This window comes from Mus musculus, chromosome 7 (genome assembly GCF_000001635.26).
Source record: "Mus musculus strain C57BL/6J chromosome 7, GRCm38.p6 C57BL/6J".
In the NCBI taxonomy this organism is placed as follows: domain Eukaryota; kingdom Metazoa; phylum Chordata; class Mammalia; order Rodentia; family Muridae; genus Mus; species Mus musculus.
Window position 1 is genome coordinate 31934486 of NC_000073.6, and position 6920 is coordinate 31941405.

The 6920-nt window shown below is 51.3% G+C and overlaps 1 pseudogene; it reads right to left on the reverse strand.

Annotated features, from left to right (window-relative positions):
* Window positions 1-531: 531 nt before the first annotated feature.
* Gm46010 lies at window positions 532-3949 on the reverse strand (annotated as a pseudogene).
* Between the last annotated feature and the right edge of the window lie 2971 nt (window positions 3950-6920).

Below are 6920 nucleotides of genomic sequence, written 5' to 3' on the forward strand. Positions count from 1 at the left end.
CTGTTTTTAAAAGCGCACCCATTCTCTGGATATTTATAGGGGTTTCTTTCTCCTTGGTTTGACTTATCATAGCCACTACCTCGTTTTACCGTGATTAGGTCCCAGTCAGAGGAGGGCTTCCAGTAAGCTTCCCCTGTCGTTTCACATGTCCATTTACCACAAAAGTAATCTGATGCCCCTCCACATTCTTGTTGAAGCCTTTTGCTCCGACCCTGACCAGGGCAAACATGAAATTGTGCAGCTCTAAGATTAGCTTGGTAGAACTGCCCCGAACATCCATACGAGTTCCCTATCCCGCCCAGGACACACCGCTGTTCAGAGGGTGGGTTGCTAAGATCAGTATGATCGGGGAGGTCCCAATTGGGGGATCCTGCCGCTAACCTACAGATGTCAGGTGTGAGATCAGGCCACCAAGTCCAGAGGGGATGGACTGCAGTGGTTGCCCATACAATGTTTCCCTCCTCATTAAGCACTTCCCAGGACTGTTGAATTGGAGCATGAGGGTTGTGGTTCCCTAGGCTCAGGGTGGCGCCTGCGGCGCAAACGAAGCTTAAGAGGATTGTCAGTGGCTGCCACTGTCCAATTGTCTTCGTGGTTTTCTTCATCTTGACTGGCGGCCCTCTTGACGTGGGAGGCGTGGATCCAGGAGGCAATCCCGTCAACTTTTACCGCAGTAGGGGTTGTCAGTAACACCAAATAGGGTCCCTTCCACCGTGGCTCGAGGCTGCCGGTTCGATGCCGTCTGACCAAGACTTTGTCTCCAACTTGGAACCCGTGGGGTACTGCGGTTGTCCCTGGGGTATAGGCTGCCTTCAGTTGGTCCCAAATTTGGGTCCTAATCACTTCTAGGGCCTTTAAATGAATAAGGAAAGAGGAGGGTAAGACAGGGTCAGAGTCGGAAACCAATGTTCCACCAGCTTCCATTAAGGGGGGGAGGTCCTCCATACAGAACTTCAAAAGGAGTGAGCCCAAAACGTCCAGGGGTGTTTCGGGCTCGGAAGAGTGCAAGAGGGAGGAGAGCCACCCAGTCTTTCCCACCGGTCTCAATGGCTAATTTAGTCAAGGTCTCTTTTAAGGTCCTATTCATCCTCTCTACCTGTCCTGAGCTTTGAGGGCGGTAAGCACAGTTTAATTTCCAATCGATGCCCAACTGAGTGGCCAAGCCCTGACTTACCTGGGCAACAAAGGCTGGTCCATTGTCGGACCCGATTACATTAGGGATTCCAAATCTTGGCAGGATTTCTTCAAGGATCTTCTTGGCCACAATCTGGGCAGTCTCAGTTTTAGTGGGAAACGCCTCAACCCATCCTGAAAAGGTGTCTACAAATACTAACAGATACTTGTTACCATACATTCCAGGTTTAACTTCAGTAAAATCTACCTCCCAATACACTCCAGGACGGTCTCCCCGTTGTCTCTTTCCAGGTTCTTTGTAGGCTCTAGTCGCATTAGTGAATGCACATGGTTTGCAGGAGTCTATAATCTTTTGAGCCACTGACTTCAGGTTGGGGACTTGGTATCGGAAATTTTTAATTAGTCTCATCATTTTTTCAACTCCCAGGTGGGTGAATTGGTGTAGTCCTTTCACAAATTTTATTCCTTCTTCGGGAGTCAATTCTATTTTCCCTTCAAAAAAGTATGGGAGGGGATCACTGGTCCACAATAGCTCTTTTATGTTATACCTTTCATCCTCAGGGCTTTTGGGCGGATCACCTTTTTCAGTTAAGATCATGGCCCCTTGAGCAACTTGTTTTGCCACTGAGTCTGCCATTCGGTTGCCCTTGGCCACCATGTCTTCTCCTCTTTGGTGGCCGGGGCAGTGGATGATGGCTACCTTCTTAGGTGCATGTATGGCTTCCAACAGGGCCAGAATTTCTTCTTTGTTTTTAATGTCTTTACCAGCCGAAGTCAATAGCCCTCGCTGCCTGTAGATGGCCGCATGGATGTGTGCGGTAGCAAAAGCATAGCGGCTGTCGGTGTAGATGTTAACGATCTTACCTTTAGCCTCTCGGAGGGCTTGTATAAGCGCTATAAATTCAGTCTTTTGTGCCGATGTTCCTTCAGGCAAAGCGCTTGCCCAAATTACCTTTTTCCCGTCCACCACCGCAGCTCCAGCCTTTCGCTTCCCCTCTATCAGGAAACTGCTGCCGTCAGTATACCAACTGGGAGCTCCAGGCCAGAGTTGGTCAGTCAGGTCCCTTCTGGTCCCAGTTTCTTCAGCGAGGATGTCTGTACATTGATGTACTGGGACGGAATCATTTGTTAGAGGGAGAAGGGTAGCTGGGTTGAGGATGGCAGGGGGCGCAAAGGTTACACGCTCATTTAGCAGCAGGCTCTGATAGTGTGTCATTCGGGCATTTGTCATCCATCTGTCAGGTGGCTGCCGCACGATACTTTCAAGGGCATGAGGGGCTACAACAGTCACCTGCTGTCCCATTGTCAATTTGTCAGCATCTTTGATCAGCAGGGATACTGCTGCAATAGCTTTCAGACATGTGGGCCATCCACTAGCAACGGGACCTAATTTTTTTGACAGATAGGCTACAGGTCTCTTCCAGGGTCCCAGTGCTTGTGTCAACACTCCCCTGGCTACACCCGCTCTCTCGTCCACATATAGGACGAAAGGCTTAGTCAAGTCTGGTAATGCTAGCGCGGGGGCAGTCATTAGAGATGACTTGATAGCCTCAAAAGCTCTTTGGTGCTCTTCTTTCCACTCAAAAGGAACCCCTTCTTTAGTCAAAGGATATAGAGGTGCCGCTAGGGTTGCAAAGCCTGGAATCCAGAGTCTACAAAAGCCAGCAGTCCCCAGAAACTCACGTACTTGCCGTGGGGTGGTTGGCGATGGGATCATCATAACAGTCTTCTTCCGGGCTTCTGTGAGCCATCTTTTACCCCCTCGGAGGGTATACCCCAGGTAGGTTACCTCAGTTTGACAGATTTGTGCCTTTTTAGCCGAAACTCGATGCCCCAAGTCACTCAGTTCTGTGAGGAGCCTCTCAGTTCCCTGGTGACACAGCTCCTTCGAGGCCGCCGCGACCAAGAGATCATCCACATACTGTAGTAGGGTAAGCTGAGGGTTTCGAGCGCGAAAAGGCGCGAGATCCCGATGGAGGGCCTCGTCAAACAGGGTGGGGGAATTTTTGAACCCCTGTGGTAGCCTAGTCCAAGTTAGTTGACCAGTCTGTTCGCCCTCTGGGTCCCTCCATTCAAAGGCAAACAGGAGCTGACTCTTAGGGTGCAAGCGCAGGCAAAAGAAGGCATCTTTTAAGTCCAGGACTGTATACCATGTTCTCTCGGGTGGGAGAGAGCTTAATAAATTGTACGGGTTCGGGACTGTGGGGTGAATGTCCAGGACCCTTTTGTTAACTTCCCGGAGGTCTTGCACCGGGCGATAGTCATTGGTCCCTGGTTTTCGAACTGGCAGAAGTGGTGTATTCCAGGGGGACTGACAGGCCACTAAAACTCCTTGGTCTAGCAACCTCTGGATATGAGGCCGGATGCCCTCCCTAGCTTCCTTGTTCATGGGGTATTGTCTTACCGAGATGGGGGTGGCATCAGCTTTAAGTTCTACCACAACCGGAGGCACTTGTTTAGCCAACCCCATTCCTGCTTGTTCTGCCCAGACATTGGGGAACACAGTTAGCCAGCCTGAAGAGACTGCATTTTTGGGTTGCTCTTCATGCAACCGGTACTCTTCCTCTGTGTTGAGGACAAGGCAGGCAACGGGGGCTTTTCCCCAGCTTACTTGTGGGCCTTCTGAAGTAAATTGGACTTGAGCCTTTAGCTTGGTTAGCAGATCGCGCCCCAAGAGGGGAGCAGGACACTCAGGTATCACCAGGAAGGAGTGGGTCACTATGTTCTTGTTTATCTGTAGGGCTCGTTCGGTCGTCCAAGGGTAAAATTTACTACCAGTGGCTCCAATCACCATGGTCTTTTTAGAGCCTAGCTTGCCTAGGGGGCTAGTGAGTACTGAATGCTCTGCTCCGGTGTCTATCAGGAAGTTGACGGGAGTCCCCTCCACGGACAAAATTACCCTAGGCTCAGGGAAGGGGTCTGAGCCCCGACTTCCCTAATCATCTTCTAGGGTCAGGACCTTGGATCGCTCCCGGTTTTTAGGGCAATCTCTAGCCCAGTGTCCTTTCTCTCTGCAATAGGCGCATTGGTCTTTTTCCAGTGGTATCTTTCTGCCACCTGGCGGTTTCACTGCCCTGTTGCCCAGGAGCCCTGTTTTACCTTTTCCTGACTGTCTATCATTTACAACTGCCGCCAAAATTTTACTCAAATTTCTCTCCTGACGGCGATCCCGTCTATTTTCCCTCTCCTCCATTTCTTTCTTCTCTCTCTCCTGCCTCTCTTCTTCTGTTTCCCTCTTATGATAGACTTTCTCTGCTTCTTTTACTAAAACTTGGAGCGTATGATCTTGGAGCCCCTCCAGCCTTTGCAGCTTTTTCTTAATGTCGGGAGCGGACTGACCAATGAAGGCCATGGCTACAGCGGCTTTCTGCCCCTCTGACGAGGGGTCAAAAGGGGTGTACCTCCTATATGCCTCCATGAGACGCTCAAGAAAGACTGAGGGTGGTTCAGTCTGCCCCTGCAAGACCTCTCTTACCTTAGCCAAATTGGTGGGCTGTCTAGCGGCCCCTCTGAGACCTGCCACTAGAGTCCGGCGATAGACAAGGAGGCGTCCCCTACCTTCCGCGGTGTTGTAGTCCCAGTTGGGGCGGTTCAAGGGGAAAGCCTCGTCCACGAGGTTAGGGAGGGCAGTGGGTGTGCCGTCCTCTCCTAGAACATTTTTTCTCGCCTCCATCAGGATTCTTTCTCTTTCTTCTGTGGTGAAAAGAACCTGCAAAAGCTGCTGACAATCATCCCAAGTGGGTTGATGGGAGAACATAAGTGACTCAAGGAGCCCAGTAAGCCCAGAGGGGTTCTCTGAGAAGGGAGGGTGGTTAGTTTTCCAATTATATAAATCAGAAGAGGAAAAAGGCCAGTACTGTAAAGGAATGAGATCATTAGGTCCTGGTGCTGGTCCTCCCACATGTGCTCTAAGTGGCAAGGCAACTGTTGAATCCAGCCCCCCTTCCTTCCCGGGGCTTCGGCCTCGGCGGCTCCGAGTCCCCCCCGCCGGTCCCTGAGCCCCTCTCGCTATTGGTCCCTGTGGTGGGGCGGCTGCAGGTGGCTGCTGGGGCAGGGGGTAAGGGGGAGGTTGGGAGTCCACCCAGAGGAGGTCGTCAATCTCTGGATAAATCTTGGGGGGTGCTGACGAGCCGAACTTTCCGGCTGCATCAGACTGGGCAACCGCGACCGTCAGTTTCGAAGAATTTGGGGTCCAAGGCTTGACCCATGGAGGTGGGAATTGGACGAGATTCTGCCAGGTCACAATGTAGGGGATCTGATCAGGGTGACCCCCTTCCTCCTGAAAAACAATTCACCTGACGGCGGCGATTAGTGACAAGTCAAAATCACCTTCTGGTGGCCAGCCCACTCTAAACGTCGGCCACTCGGAGGCGCAAAAGGTCTGCCACAGACCCTTTCTGACCTCCACCGACTGGTTGTGGGCTCTGACCTGCACCTCCTTCCAATGCTCCAGAGTTAGAGAAAGGGGAGTGGACACAGATTGTCCCATTTCTAGAATAATAGTAGACACAACAAGAGCGAACACAAGACTAAGACAAAAAAGAAACCAAAAATGGCGGCGACTTCGCGTCTACCACAAGCAACTCAAAGAATCAGATAGCCTTTCTAAGGCCGGCCGATTGAGACCCTCTGCACGAGGTGGGACTCGAACCCACGATCCCGTAACAAAACACGAGGTGGGACTTGAACCCACGGTCTCGCATCAAGGCGCGAGGTGGGACTCGAACCCACGATCTCGCAACAAAACACGAGGTGGGGCTCGAACCCACGGTCTCGCAACAAGGCACGAGGTGGGACTCGAACCCACGATCTCGCAACCCCAGATGGTCTCTTGGCCTCCAAAGGGGTCCACCAGGCGTCCCTGGTCCTCCCCTGTTCCTCCTGGGATGTCTCCCAGGGCGAACGGATGGTGGACACCTGGACACGTCTATCCTTATCCACCCCGCGTTCCCTCTCGGAGCGCGGTCTCACTGAGCGTCCGCAAAACCGAAACTGCGATCGCACCAAACTTAGAAACAGAACACAGACACCAGACCAAGACAGGTCAAAGAATCTTACCTTTAAGTGGGTCTAGGACCTCTGGGTGGTCGCCCTGATCCCGGACGAGCCCCCAAATGAAAGACCCCCCGAAGGGAGACCCTCACTCAAGCCTCGGGACAGCCGCGGACCCAAGAAGACACTGAGACCGAACTCAAAATGTTGAGGGCAAGATTTAATAAAGCAACAGCAAGAAAGCACATTAGACCAGAGCTCTGGGGTCGAAACTCATACACCTAGTATGGTGTAGAGGAGAATTGACCTCGAGCCAAATTTTTCACAGGCTTATATAGGAAAAACTCAAGGGGGGAGAGCGGGGCAGGGAAAGTACAAGTTTGCATAACTAAGGGGTTCTGCCAAGGGACAAGGGGTTCTGCCAAGGGAATTCTACGTAACTAAGGGGTCATGTCCTATTATTTGGCAATGTACCCGGTTCATTCTGAGGTTGTTCCAGGAGGCCCTTATCTCAAAAATGTTCTTGGAACAATCTTTAGTTGGGAGGGTTCGAACTCTAGGGTGAGGAGTTCAGGAATGCATTCTGGGGTGAAGAGTTCAGGAATGCATTCTGGGAACAATCTCTAGATGTGAGGGGTCGGGCTCTGGGGTGAGGAAGAGTTCAGTAACTTTTTATCTTTATTCTTCACAAACACATAGTGGCTCACAACCATTTGTAATGGGATCTGATGCACTCTACTTGTGTATCTGAAGACAGTTATAGTGTACTCATATGAATAACATAAATAAATAAA